A 16,032-nucleotide genomic window follows, 5' to 3' on the forward strand; every position below is an offset into this window, starting at 1 on the left:
TCTGGTAGATGAAAGAGACACGAGTACTTTTGCTAGGATGGCTGAGAAAAGGAGAAATGAATTGAACCCCCAATTTCCATTTATTTTCTGCCTTAGAATCAGAATTATATGTTGTCATTGTCTGGACCTATTTCATTGTACACATAAGGCAGATAATAGGGTATGTGAAAATGATTCCTTTTAGACCACTTAATAGCATCTTTTTTGATAACTTCTTTTTTTTGAAATTACAATATAATTATATCATTTCCCCTGCTTCCTTTCTCTCCCTCTACTTCCTCTCATATACACCTCCCAGCTCTCTTTCAAATTCATGGCCTACTTTTTCTTTAATTGTTGTTATATACATATATGTATACATCCAAAGTTGAGGGACACTAGGAGTCAGACAGAGGGTCTAGATACATTAGTGTACTTTTCATTTAGACATTTAAGATGGTTGACCTCTTGATTCTTATCAAAAAAAAAAAAAAAAAAAAAAAAAAAAAGGTGGGCTTTTTCCTGGCAAAGAGAACTGTGTTTGGTGTTACTTTCAAGTCTCGGGTGGTTGCCAGGTGCGGTGTTCCTTATAACATGAACCAATCAATTTAGCTGTCTTTCAATGAATTATCCAATCCCCTGCAATATCCCAAACCAGCCTCTTCCAGGGTAGCTCGTTCCAAACATATAATCACCCTGTCCAAGAAAGCAGAGCCTGCCCACATCTTCCAATTCCTTTACATCCTTTACACCTTGGAAATCTGCTATTTGCTCTCCCTGCATCTTTCTCTTTCCACCCTCCACTTTGTGTGTGTGTGTGTGTGTGTGTGTGTGTGTGTGTGTGTGTGTGTGTGTGTGTGTGTATACTCTGGCTTGGTTCTGAGACCTTGCTTTTGCCACTTTTTTTTATTTAAATCAGCAGAGAAAACCAGAATTGGTTCCTACAACCCTCGCCTAACTCATCCTGAGGCCATCAACATTATCTGTCAAAACTGGAGAAACCTATAGCCCCGTGTACAAAACCATCTGGTATACAATCCTCTGAATCCTATGTCTACAGCAAAGTATTTTCTGAACATTTCTGATAACCTGCTAGGAAGGGCTGTTACTCATTAGCTCACTTGTCTGGCAAGGTTATTTGAGATGTAAGAACTAAATCCATGGACTTACTTAGTATTAAGAGAACATTTCATGAAAGAGTTTAGCTTACTTTGTCTCTTTGCTGACTTAGTACTGTTGGTTGAATACAAAGCTTAAGAACACTGTGTAATCAAACCTTGCAGTCAGCAGTTGTCAATGGGCACATAGAAGTGCTTCAACATGCCTCATCATTGTACCTGGCATGCAAAAAAAAGAGTACTGATTTTTTTTTCTGTTTATACTTCCTTTTAATTGAAAAATTATTTTAAAAGTTGATGTTATTTTTCAATCAGATACAAATTTCTGTGTTGCAAATGGTGTTGGTAGTGATATGGGGGGTGCTTAGGTTCTTCTCTTCCATAGACAGAGTTGAATGTGTAGGAGTCAGGAGACTGAGACATGGAGAAAGGGAGAAGAAGAGCTCTGTCCCTTTGGCATGGGAGAGGCCTAAGGCTGGATTTCCACTAACCAGACAATGACTTGGATATTTTATGGGGATCCTGATATTCCCGTTTTCCCTACTGGTCCTGTTGAGATACTTTCTCCTGTTCCTCCTGGCCTTTCTTCCCACAATATTTTCTGAGAGCTTCTTAGCCTGCCATCTCTTTTGCTTTCTTTGGCTACCTCTGTCCCTCTAACTTTCTTTTTGGTGTGAGTGGATATTTTACAAACATCTCATTTTGAGGAGAGGAAAGCAATAATCAGAGGCAATTCTGAGCATGCGCATGTAATATTCCAGTGGGAAGGTATTTGATCAACCTATTTCACTTTAAGTTACTTTAACAACTTAAAATGCCAGTTTTGTTTGCTTGTTTATTGTTTTCATTTATCAGAAGACTTTTGTAAGATTTATTGAACTAAATAGGAGTTTTAAGAGGTCTCAATTCTGTGGGCATAGGCATAGGTTGTCACAGAGACTCCAGGTTTCTTAAGTATGGAGTGATCAACATACAATGGCCTGTACTTCCTGTAAGAGAGATTTCAATCATACCCAATGCTGACTTTAAAAAATCTTCCACTATAGCTACGGTATATTTAGAATAGTGATGAACACTGAATGTCAGGATACACCTCCAACCATTCATTATATAGGAAAGTGATGTGCTCTTCCTATTTCCTCATCTCATAAAGCATGTCTGTTGGGAAAGAGGGAAAAATTCAGGAAACACAATTAAAAAAAACTAGAGATATCTTTGCTGTTAGTCGTGTTTATGGATGCCTTATGGTTGGAATAAAAATGCAATTTAATCCTCAGCTTTTTAACCCATTGCATTTTGGGGCAGTACTTATATTTGGAATTATTAAAAACATCAATCCCAAAGATGGGAGGAGAAAGACCACTGACTGAAATCATAATAGCCAAATTAATTAGAGCAAGCAATTAATTAAAGTGAGCTTTTTTTTAAAAAAAAATCATGTATAAGGTCTACCTCCCTTGTAAGGCAGGGTTTGAGAGGTCAGCCTTGGATGTGAGGAAGACAAAGCTTCTATAGAGTAGGGGTATCAGGTTTCCAAATTGGGGATTTGGCAGGTAAAATAGGCAGGGTTACAGGAGCAGAACATAAGCATAACAAGTTAGTCATAACAACCTTCTAAAACAAAGACATGACTGCAAAGTTGTCTTAACAACAAGTAGTCAAAACAAGGTAACCATAACAACCCTTATGAAACAAAGGTAGGATTGCAAGATGGTTATTAACTTTTTGAAACAAAAATATAATTGCCATTCCTGAAAACTGCAGTACAGAACTGTTTGTAGTGGCAGTGATAGGTAAGACATAGCCCAACCATTGAGAAACAGAGGTTTGATCATAAACAGGAATGAACCTAGTTTGTCTTTACTATAAGATGGCTTTCAAGCCTAAGATGAAAGCAAGTTCATTTTTCAAAAAGCATCAATGTTACTAAAAATGCATTAATTCTGTAGCCAATTAACAATTTTTAACCTGTTAAGTAAATAACAGATGTTAGACCATATTTAAAAAGTTTCTTCTGAAAAATATACTCACTAAATGATCAGCTATCATGAGCTGGGATTTTGGAACCCACTACCTGTGGTGGGACACCTGGCACAGCCTTGAGGCAAGGGAAGGGGCTTAGACCTGCCTCAACTGAATGTACCAGGCTCTGCTGATTCCCCATGGGAGGCCTTATCTTCTTGTAGGAAGGAATTGGGGGTGAGTTTTGGGAGGAGGAAGCTGAAGGGGAGGGAGGAGAGATGAGGGAGGATCTGTGCTTGGTATGTAAAATGAATAAAAAATTTCTAAATAATAAAAATAAAAAAAAGATCAGTTAGATTCACTATGTATTTGCTACAGAAAATTAAGAGCCAAAAATCAGCAATAGTGGTAAGTTCCCTGAGGCAGAAAATGAAATGGATTTATACAAGTAGTATCCTTTATCTAAGGAGAGGAGTATGCTAGAGAGTGAAGGCACACACAGAACAAATAGTCAATTTTTTGTCTGCTCATTTAAGAGGCTTGCTTTTACCCTGTTTAACCTTCTCCACATAAACACTTTGAAAAATGTAAATAGTATTTTTGAATAAGTTAGAAATGTACAATGGTTTTCCTCCCCTCAGAATTAGTCAGTTTGAAAGACAGGATGGCTGATGGGCCCTGTAATCATGTCCTGATCTGGCTTTGGACTTGATGAGTCAGTCCATCCTCAGGGGCCCTACTGGTGGGAGAAAAAGCCTGCTAGGCCTTTGTATCAAGGTGTCAGGTCTGTAGGGTGAGAAAGAAACTGGATGTCTAGGAAATTCTCCGTCTTTATTACCTACTCATAGCCCCTTCCCTGTCTTTCTGCCTATCACGCAATCTGTCTGACTTCTAATCCCTCATTTCTCTCTCTCAGAGGTCATCCTAACCACTGTTACATGTTTGGAGACACTGACCACTCTAGCTTCTTCAAGCTCTTTTCTTATTCAAAAAATCAAAGAAACACACCATCAGATGACATTCCATGATTCTAGTACAATGTGTGTAAGGTTACAGAAGTGGAAAGTTTCATGGAAATAAGACTGTAAGGAGGAGGCCTATCTACAACTCCCTTGTGTTTGCCTGTTGAGTGAAAGAAATGAATGATTCTGACCAGTACTTGGAAAACTTATCTCTTTACCCTTCATTTGCTAACATCAGATGAGAATAGCTTGGTACACATATTTCTAGTAATCTGTGAATCCATTTAGTTCTTAAGTTTATAGATTAAAATGAGGTCCAGTAATATATACACTGTTCAAGTGAATATACAGTCTTTTACACACACACACACACACACACACACACACACACACACACACACACACACACACACACACAAGATAATACCTATGGCCAGAATAGGAAGAGGTTACAGGTCGACCTGCAGCTTCATAAAATGAACTCATGTACAGTGGAGTGAGAAAAACATGTTTACTAATTCCTACCTGACCTCAGGCTAAAACTAAGGTCAACCTGACTGACAGGTATCCAATAGAACTTACAACTATAACTCACCTGCCTTTGTTCTGTGTCTGTAACTGCAAGGCTTTCTGCCTTTACATCAGTGATACCATGGTAACACAGCTATGCCTGTTTTTGTAAAACATTCATATCTTGTCCTGCTTTATAACCACCACCACACCTGCATCAACTCAAAGAGTCCAACGTGTGGTTCTTGCATTTATAAAGCCCCTGGTTTACCTAGTCCAGAGCATCTCTTAGACTTGTAGTCACAAGAGTGTGTGTCCCTGACTGGGTCTGCGTAGCTCAATAAAACCTTCAGATTCACTCAGGGCTCGTCTTGCTCTTTTCGAGTGTGAGAACAGCCTGACAGCAGCAACAGTTTATGGAGAGAGCAGCATATTCTAGGGAACAAAGACATATGTAGAACACACAGTTAATTTTTTGTCTGTTTATTTGAATTTCATTTTTTACGTTCTTGATTAATTGCCACATAAACACACTGAAATTTTATTTTGAAAACTATGAACATTAATATTTTTAAATAAGGTAAAAATGTGAGAGGGCAGGAAGTTTTCTTTATTTGTTTTTTTTTTTTTTTTTCAGAAAATGGCTTTTATGAGGGGTAAGGAAGTAGACAGAAAACAAGGCTCTTCATAAATCACAGGGTGCTGAGTAAGCCCAAGCCAGGGTCCCCTTGAAGCCATGAGTCGGGGACTTGTTGCCAACATTTGTCATCTTCACATCAACAATGTAATTGTCTTGTAGGAATTAAACAAGAATGCATTAAACAAGAATGAGAAACTTTCCTTTTTTTTTTCTGTTTTCATGTCAGAAGTTCTTCCTAACTCCATCCAGAAATGATAGTTTGATAAACAGAATAGAATGGCAAATTGATCAACAAGTGACACAGGCTGAGCAGTAAAAGAAGAGACTGAGATCATGGGGAATTCAAAACAAAAAAAGCTTCACGGAGGGGTGAGACCCTCCCATGAACTAGGCCTGTGTGACTGCCCTTGGGCCTGTGGAGAAGGAGTCCCTGGAACTGGAGAGTGCATTCCAGATTCCATAGCTGAAAGCTATGAGTGGTAGCTTGACAAGGGAGCAGTTTCCAGTAGTTTCCAGTACTGTGTATGAATGATTGATTCTGGGCAATTGTTTTAGAAGAGAGTTAAGAGAACTTTACAATGGAACTCCAAGGTCTTTCCTGAGATGTGACATTATATCAAAAACAAAACAAAATGGGAAAAGTCCTCGTGTCAAACGTCTCTGAAGCTCTAGGCTTCTCTTTCCCTTAATAACTTCTAGACGGTGTTGATACAGACACAGGATCTTTATGCACAGGAGCCTCAGTCCACAAGGAATGTACACGAAGCCCTTAATTCTCCAGGTGGCAACCAGAGGGGGAAATCTCAGACTCTATGGGGAAAAGAATATGCTGAAGCTTCAGGGCATAGCTGATATATGTGTTGATTATGTGCCTGTTATTAGTAATGAAATAAAGGTAGAAAAAAATACGTTTTCAGGGAAAAGAGTTTACACTGCCTAAGAAGTGATAGAATGCAGTGGGATTATATTTATTAGAGAACAATTTCAAAGATGAAACATTTCTCAAAAATATGATGTTTCTTTTAATCCTTTTGTAACAGCAATCAACTGCACTGCTTAAAGAAAAGGCCCAAATCTTCTCAGTCATTTTTTTAATGTTTATATTTTAGAAAAATAATGTTCCTCAAAGTATGATAAAAGATTCAAAGTAGAAATTAAAAGTTTCAATGATGGATAGTAGTTGTAAAAATACTTGACTTTAGATATGGTGCACACTCATTTAATTCTACACTCAAGAGGCAGAAATAGGAGAATCCTAAGTATGAGGCCAGTGTGGGCAACAGAGTGAGTTCCAGGTCACCATGTGTTATATATTGTACCTCTTCTCAAAATTAAAACAAACAAACAAGGGTTGGGAATTTAGCTCAGTGGTAGAGCGCTTGCCTAGCAAGCACAAGGCCCTGGGTTCGATCCTCAGCTCAAAAACAAACAAACAAACAAAATGTAATGACATACATCAGTGATCCTAACCCTTGGAAAGTGGATCAAGAAGAGAATCAGTCTTCAAATCCTGTCTCAGCCACATAGTGACTTTGGGGATAGACTCAACTACATGGGACTCAGTCTGCAAACAAACAAACAAGCAAAGATAAAAGAATATATTAAGCATTGCTATAGAAGTCAAACCCATGACTGATATGTAAAATTAAATTAAATTATAAAATAAAATAAAAGTCAAACCCACTAGTATATTGAAACAAGTATAGCGTTCCAAATAGTGCTTAACTCATTATCACATATACACATTAAAATGAAGCTGGACCCTTGTTGAAATTTTCCCATTCAGATTGCAACGTCATAAGCTGTAATGCATGTCATTACCAACAGCCTTCTTTCGGTGTGTACAACAGTGAATGTGCTTGCATATACAGAGTCATGTAGATGTGTGTCCTACTAAGAGACTTTCAGAATTACTACAACCAGTTGTAGCATTTTACCGAGCTTAAAGGGCAAGCTTAAATAGAACAGGTTCAATTTATTTCAATGTTTTTCTTTTATAGAAACATCTCTGGAATCCTCAAAGGAAGAAAATTATCTTGAAAGGGAAAAGAATAATAGAAAATGTTCAGATTTAGGCATTATCTAAAATTAAATATGTTTTAGAAAATGCCTGTTGGATTTCTCTTCTGAAGGCTTGGAATTGGTTTTTGAAATGTAAATACTAATACTAGATAATATTATCAAATGTATAAATTTTTGAATACCATTGAATAACATTTGAAACATCTACAGTATTCCAAATAAAAATATGAAGTCTAACAATACAGTTTGGTGAATAATTACATAAGAGGGAAATGAACCAAGGTAAATAATATTCTTAATTTGATGGTTATATACCCAGGTCTAGTGCCACACGCATCTAACACTAGGCTTCAGGGTGCTGCGGGCAAAGGACTGTGTGCTTGGGCTCATCAGTTTTGAGGACAACCTGAGCTAGTTAGACCAAGATGGGTTTGAGAATATGAGAATTAATTTTTTGGTGACTTTGGATATCTATGAGATTGTCTTTCTTCTTTATCATTTATGAATGATTCATCTTTATTTCCACAGTGACTACATCCATTGATTATAATGATGAAACAGGGTTTTGATTTGTGTATAGTGTGTATGTTTGCATACACATAGCTCCCTTGATCAGGTGGTTGTTCTTGTCTCTGAGATTAGAATGATGGCATTTTTCACCTTCTAGTGACTTCAGTGTAGCAGGAGGAAGGATCATGAGCACCAAATTTAATTAGGCTTGCATTTCTTTTGAGACTGTCCTTTGATATCTAGTTTGAAGGTTCATTCGGAGTAAATAAACCATTATCAGTGTGTCTACACAAATTCTTCCCCAAGAATGAAGTACACACATGTCCTTATAATGTATGATATTCAGTGCCCCTATCACAGGCAAATAGATGCAATATCAGCATCAACTAGGTGCTGGTTGGGAATTTAAATTCTGAAGCCACACCTGAATATATTCATCCAGAAGCTATGGGTGTGGGTCAAACTCCTCTTTTTGATGTTAGTCTGGTTGAATCTGAAGTTAGCTAAAAATTGAGAGTTGACTATATAGATTTTCTGCTCTGATCACATATGAAATCTTTTGCAGAAGGAAGAGGACTTTAAAATCACACTGACATCTCAGACCATACTCAACTGCCATCATAATCTCAGGGCATGAGCCTGGGGCTTAACATTTAAAAAAAATATTCTTCAAATATTTAAATGTGCAGACAGGTTGAGAACCTCTGTTCTGTGTATGTGGGCAAAGGCAAAGACAGCATTCAGCTTTCTTCCTCTCTTCCATTCATCCTCAAAGCTGTTGCTTTCCTCTGGGGAATAATTTTGAAGCAGCAGTTGAAGTTGAAAATGAATGTAATATAAAATGCAGCAATTCTGTTTTGAAGGATGCACTGTATCAAATGCATTAGTGTACCCAGTGTAGTCTACATAAGACTCTATTTCACAAAAATTCGCAATAGGAACAGATTTAAATATGATAGAGTCCACAGCTGAGGGGCAGATAAATTGTATAGTACTCATAAGATGCTGTACAATCCTGTAGTTGAAATAGACTATATAAGCTATCTCAGGATAAATCTAAAAAATATAATGACACTGAACACAGCAACCATGGAAAATACTACATACAATTTTAGTAAATCTCCAAATGCATACTGAAATAATGTTGTATCTTGTTATCTGTACAATGCATTGTGTAGTAAAATTTAAAGCAAGTACGTGGATGATTTGTACAGCTTCAATAAAGCACTACTCCTGTGGGAAGTGGAAAGGGATAAAATTCTGTGAATTTTAGAAACATCTTTCATGTTTTATTTCTCTAAGGCATAAATAAAGGACATATAACACAGCATTACATTTTTAAATGAGTCTAGGGATTGCTGCTTGGAATTCTAGGATTTCTCTTCTCATCCATTCTCCTGCCAACACCACTAACCTGTGCTCTGTCCCTTTAAAACAGAGGCTGTCAATTCTTCATTAGCCACAGAATAGGCACGTGTATAACATTTTTAGAAGAAGACATATGTATTCTTGTAATGAGTAAACTGTTTCTGAGGACACATGCACAAATGTCTATCTCCCCTATATGGGGCATAGATTACAGAACAAATTAATGATTCCATGCCAGTCCAGTTTGGTATACCATGAGTTTAGTGGACTTAAAGAGTATCAGTGACGAGTTATTGATAAGAGTGTGGTGGCCCCAAACCACTGCATCACCATAAAGTTCCCTTCTGTTATGGATAATGATCTCCTTGAAGTTGTGTTGCAAAGTCTCCCTTTCAGTCACCCTTCAACTTCCCACAAACTTAGCATCTTCTAAGAACACCTGAAGAGGAGGAAGGAGAGGGAGTGGCGAGTGGAATCGAAGATGAGTTTGCCATGCCTTTTTTGTTCTTTCTTTTTTTCTAGGAAGTGTTAACAGTTCCATAACCATCACCACAGACCTAGCTGTCACTTTGCTGGTCTGTTCAATTAGTTACCATAGCAACCAGAGCAAGGTAATCTGTATTCCAAAATGGCTAAGGGAGGATTATGCTATACATGAATAAAAAGCCATACAGCAGCAACTTAATACCCAGGGAAACAAAATGAAACAAAAACTAGAAGCTAAATGTTAGCTATTATTATATCTGGACTCCAATATTAGATGAAAAATAAAGCCAGGGCCTTTATGCAACAAGTCTTACTGGGTAACAGTGCTTTTCTTCTTGTCTGTAAATTGAGATTCCTTTTCTAAAAAAATCTCTATCCCTGCTAACACATGTTGAGATCAGGCTGAGCCCTGCTCTAAGCTGCTACATAGTGTGCAAAACAGCACCCTCAGAAATTCCATTTTGCAAGCAGATTTTGAGTCCTTTTTGAGAGAGGAAGGTAATTGTGCTCCTGGATGGACAAGTGAACTGCACTATTCCCCTGCCAGGCACCATCCATACAGCACAGGCTGATAATGACTTATTTCTGAAAATAGGAAGGATTCCACCCTATAAATTTATCAGGATGAATTGAGACTGAAAAGTCACATGGACATATTCAAGTCATATCAGGGAATCTAGACCCAAGAAATTGTCAAACATGACAGTCTGGTGAAAGGGAGTAACTAACTCCCTTACCTGGGCCCCATAAAGTGCTGGATAACTAACAATGAAATGACAATGACCCCATGTCTACCTATCATGTATTATTTGTTATGTGTGCAAAGGACCAAAAGGTAGAGAATTCACAACTGCCCCTGGGCATCAGCATGGTAGTGTCCTTGGCTGTTGACTCAGACTCCTGAACTGTTGTATGCCCATCTACCTGCTCACCCCTCTGGACTGGAATCTATAGTTTCCTGCTCTGACTCAGTTCTGTTTTATGTTCTCTGCAGTCAACTGTATCTTCACTATTTCACAGCCTCACTGTGTTTGATTCTGGGTTCATTATCTTATCAACACAGAATCTACTTGTATTTCTCCCAGCCTGTTTCTGAAACCTCTTGTACTTTGCTGCAGACTCTTCAACTTGTATTTATTTTATAAACTGCATATATGCTCATATAGATTTACTATATAATATATAATATGTGATATGAGAGTTAGTAATAAAATTGGAATAAACAGTATACATTTGTCTCAGTTGGATTACCACAGTAAGCAGGATTATCTGGCAAATTGTTGCCATTAAAACTTCTGTACCTTGTGAATTAAAAATTCTGATATTGTGGAAAGACATAAAATTGTCCATCTATGACATGCTCATGACATACCTTAAGAGAACTTAACTTTCCACCTAATGGTCTCAGTCCGAGATTTAAACACAACTCACCACTTCTATTATTCCAGCTACACAATATTTGTTGGTTCCATTTACAAGAACAAGCTAAAATTAACTTTCATGTGGTGCTTTAGGTTGGGGATGGGGCAGATTTGGAAGAATCAGCTATGGATACAGTCACTCTGAGTTCTGTGCCTTTTAGTTTTATTGTACCAGCATCCTGTGAAGATTGAAGATTCAGTCACTCATTCCTTTATTGTGGTGTTAAACCCTTACTAAATCAGCAATGGATATATAATTACTTGCATACTTACATATGAATCTAAATTGAAGCATTTTATATACTTAATGATGCTCAAATTTCTACAAAAACTATATCATTTCTCTGTTTAACAACAGAATGCTAAAATTTTACTCTGAGCAATTTGCTCTTTTTAGTTTTAATATCATACTTGCGTATCTTGCATCACTAGTAATAGACAAATTTTACAAATGTTAGTTCTATGTGGGACAGTAAGAGACATATATTTGATTACTTATTTGAAAAATTGTTATATTCATTTGTGTACCAGTTACTGTGCTGTCAAAAGCTAATGAAAATTGACGTTTTTTAAGTTATGTTATTCAGAATATGAAGATGTGGTATACGCATAAATGAAAACAATTTGTTGCATATTCAAGGGTGTCCCTCTTCCTCTATGCCACAGTTCTTGCTCTTCTATCTCCACCTATATTCAAGAGGAAACAATTCATAAAAAAGATTGAAATAATTATCTTTTCTTAAGTACATTCAAAGAAAGTTTTGTAATAACAACTTTCTAGTGAACCTTGTAGTGATTTCCTGACGTGACTTTTCAGACGTAAATGATGATTATCCTATCATGCTAAATATATGGATGACATTCCACGTATGAAAGATGTAACTATGTGAAATAGCATGTTGTAATCACGAAAAGATGAGTAAGAACAGTTGTAGAGTATTATGAGAGGCCAGAATGTTAGCAATTTAGTTGGAGTGATTTTCTGTTTTGAAAATTAGAACATCATCAAGCTTCTGAGTTATTTAAGGATTTACATTTTATCTTTCTTATAAGAAAACTTCAGATGGAATTTAATCAGTATAATTAAGCAAGGAGGGTTGTAGTTTAGAAAGTGACCAACTTAAATGTGGTTTACACAAAACTTCAGATGGAACACTGGTAATACAAGAGGAAGCCTGCATATAGCCCAGCTTTGAGTGTGCATGGCCCAGAGAAAGTGTCTTTTGCCAAACTTCTGTCTATATGAACCTAAACTTAAATGAATAAAACCTGTATTTAGATAGAACAATTTAAAATAACGAGGACAGAAGAATTATTTAATCAAGCTTCTTTGCTGAGGTACTTTGCAATGTCCAGGCACAGTGGACACACATCTCTTCATGTGCAGTTTCCAGCTTTTTGTTTTTTTATCGTCTAATCTGTCATTTATGACTAATATCATTTCTCCCACCAAAAATAGCAGCTGTACTTTTTCTTTGACACTATGGCTCTTGGGGACACCTTCAGCTTAAACAATATAGATCGTCTTGCCTCTGAAGTTCTCTCTCATTTATGTGTTGTAGGTTCCAGCATTAGCCACGATTCTGCATCATCCATCATAAGTGTGGCTGTCATGCCACATAGTTGAAATTAAGTATACATGCAAGTCTTGGCCATACAATCCACAGAGATATAAATGATTATCTGCTTTCTGGTCATATTCTGTCTAGTACTCATCATTTTATAGTGTCAACATAGAATGGTATCTTTCTGAACTCCAGTAAATTTTGGCACTACGATTTCCCTCAAAGTGAGTGATCTCTGTTTTTTTTTTTTTTATGTGTGTGTGTGTGTATGTACTGACACCAGTGTGGAGTGAGGGGAAGAGGACTGTGGGCATAGTGAAAATGATGTCATGTGTTTAGCATAGTTTATCACTAATAAGGGACATAAAGAAAGGGTGGGAAAGTAGACATAGCTCTGTTACAAATTCTCCAATGGTTGGTCCTACAGATTGGAGGTGGTTCTGGGACCCAAGTGGGAATCTAGAAAGGAAGTGGATGACTCATAGCCTTTCACACATAGTTAAGCCCTCAAGTAACTTATGGGATGTTGAAGTCCTCTAAAGTAGTGCTATTAAATCATCCTTTGTCCAAGATGAAAATCACTATGATCACCAAGCCAGCATCATTCTTCAAAGAAAGACCATGTGATCCATCAAATAAATGCCACATTTACCACCAAAAGCAATAGTTTTGGAAACAGAGCTCTTGGGTTGACTCCAAAGTCATGGATTTCAAAGCTCCATGGGGTACCTGGTTGACCTAATGTGGAGAGGGATGTGGGGATGACAGGAAAAGACAAGTGTAGGTCTCAAGGGAAGAACTTAACAAAAACTGCATGGACAGAAGTATGGTCTCTGGGTATTCTCCTGGGTGGCATCATTGTTCCTGGCAAGACCCTCTCACCTGAAAAAAATACTGTGTTTTAGTAAAAGACAACGAGCTTGGGGCATCTTGTGGCAAAGGCCCCACTTGCTTACCCAAATGGTAGTGTTTAGGCTTCAAATATATCAGACAGATGGTCTGCAAGACAACACTGACATTGTCAACTGGACACTTTAGTTTTGAGGATCCATGTGCTGTAGCATGGTTCTATCTGAGTTAATAACCTAGCTCCTCTCTGAGAAACTGGCTCCAAGAGGAAGTGATGTTATAGTCTTTTCAAATTATTAGTAACTTGTCCTTTCACAGATACAGTATTTTAATTTGTTTGGTTGGCTTTTGGGGGACACTTTGGTATTGTAGATCATTTTGCTGGCCTCAAAATCACCCTGCCCTGCTTCTCCCTCTCTGTTGTTCATATTACAGGCCTGAGTTGCTATGCTCAGATTTTTTATTTTTTTTTATTTCAAAACATTAAGAATAGTGAGGGGAGGATTCTATCTGAAATTGGGGAAAGTTGAATCCTCAGGGAATCACCGAAGCACCAGTTAACTAGTGCTGTTTATGAAAGCAGCCGCTGAAACCTTGATTGTGCTTACTGCTGACACATCCCTTCTAATCTTAGTCTTGAGCAAATATATGTTGATTAGAAAATAGAATGTGATGCTCTTCTTTGAAAATAGACGTTGTGTTGGCATGGATTTTTTTGTTGTTGTTTTGTATTTTTTCTTAATGGCAACATGTGATGCTGAGGAAGAAAGGAGACCTACCTGGGACACTTAGCATAACCTCAAGAGATTGTTCCAAATTAAAGCTTCACAAAATATAAGGAACTTGGGATGTAACTCAGTGCTATGGCACTTGACCAGAATGCAGAAAGTGCAAGAACAAGAAGGAATGCAGGAAGAAAGAGGAGAGTATGCAGAAGAGGAGACAGAGAGGGAAGGGAAATGCATGGAAATTATCAAAAGACATTAAATAAAATGAATATGGAAATTGGAGAACACACACACACACACACACACAAAACAAAATAAAACTCACAACCCCACTTGTACAAGGACATGTCCCCTCTAACACTTCATCATGAGTTTGAATCCTCTAGCTCTAACTTATCAAACAGCCCATCAAGCTCTCTGGCTCCCTGATGGGCTTCTGAGGAACCCAAGCCTTACATGTGATACAGCAGTTTCTGTCACTCAATCCTTAGGTGCATTGTGGTTGACTAGAATTAAAGCTGAAATAAAATTGAAATCCAATTTTTCAAACATTTTCTGACACAACTCAAACCTAAGTGAAATTTTATTAAAAAAATATATATGCTAGAAAAGGGGTAATATTAAACCAAAGTCCTTTTTCTCAAAAGGAATAACATGACAGAATTGAAATCAGTTTCAGGAGATATTGAGGAAAATATAATTCCATCTAATACATGTGTGTGAAGAAAGGATAATTTACGCAATACAATTTCTGCCTTTGTATTGATGTGTGTAGACTCGGGTTCAACAGCATAGGAAGGTTCAGACAGAGCTGATTTCAATGAAGGTTTGCTTTCCCTGCCTGAATTATTCATGGGACAAATGGTTCTGGTCAGCTGGCATCTGCCTTGGGAATGCTAGAAAATATGAAATCTTTAGTGTAGATTTGCTGTTTAGGTATTAATAGCTACCACATTTTCTTTATTTTATAATAAGTTCTTCAATATGAGGAAAGAAACCTGTATCTATGATAACAGAGTCTCCTAACCATGCTTTAGCACTTATAGGAATGCCTTCCTCTTTATGTATGTAATTTTAATGAGTTTTTATTTTGAAATCTGTTACTGTGGTGATGGTGGTTGTGATTAGAGGCATGGTCTCATTGTATAGTTTGGGTGGTCTTGAACATGCAATCTTTCTACCTCAGCCTCCTAAGTTTTATGGTTGCATGAATGAATCACTGCAGCCAGCTTTGAAATAATATTTTTTCTTTACAGGAAAAAGTTAAAAAACAGTACAGAAAATTTTTTTTAACCTGGTTGGTTGCTAATATCACACATTTCTACTGTACATTTAACAAACTAAAAAAACTAACTTTGGTACCTCACATTTTGTTTTTAATTCTTCTCTCATATATTACATCCCAACTGCAGCTGTAGAAACTCACTTTTATCTAAGCTGCTCACTTATTTTCTGGTTCTTTAAACACCCCCTTTCCATTCTAGAGGCAAATACACAGTGCGACAATGAAATTAGTCATCATATCCATCTGGTCAGTGGCGATCTCTCTCTCTCTCTTGTTATGTGTGCCCTTACATGTCTGAAGGTGTCCTGTCAAGTACGGACAGCATGTCTGTGTTTCTGCTACACTGAGTTTATGGGCTCATAAGAAGAGCACCAGGGGCAAAGTGCCGCTCTCCATATTGTGCCAGGAGACACCTGATGGCCAGGACACCACTGAGAACACGCTTCATCATTTGCTGAAGATGTGTCAAGCTCTTCCTCTCTTTACCTCTCAATGTCTGTCGTTGGATGTGAGTTACTAAGTCAGGCTCATCTTCAACTGTGTGTGTGTGTGTGTGTGTGTGTGTGTGTGTGTGTGAGAGAGAGAGAGAGAGAGAGAGAGAGAGAGAGAGAGAGAGAGAGAGAGAGA

The sequence above is a fragment of the Peromyscus californicus genome, unplaced genomic scaffold, assembly GCF_007827085.1.
Source record: "Peromyscus californicus insignis strain IS unplaced genomic scaffold, ASM782708v3 Scaffold_15__1_contigs__length_86483966, whole genome shotgun sequence".
NCBI classification, from domain to species: Eukaryota; Metazoa; Chordata; class Mammalia; order Rodentia; family Cricetidae; genus Peromyscus; species Peromyscus californicus.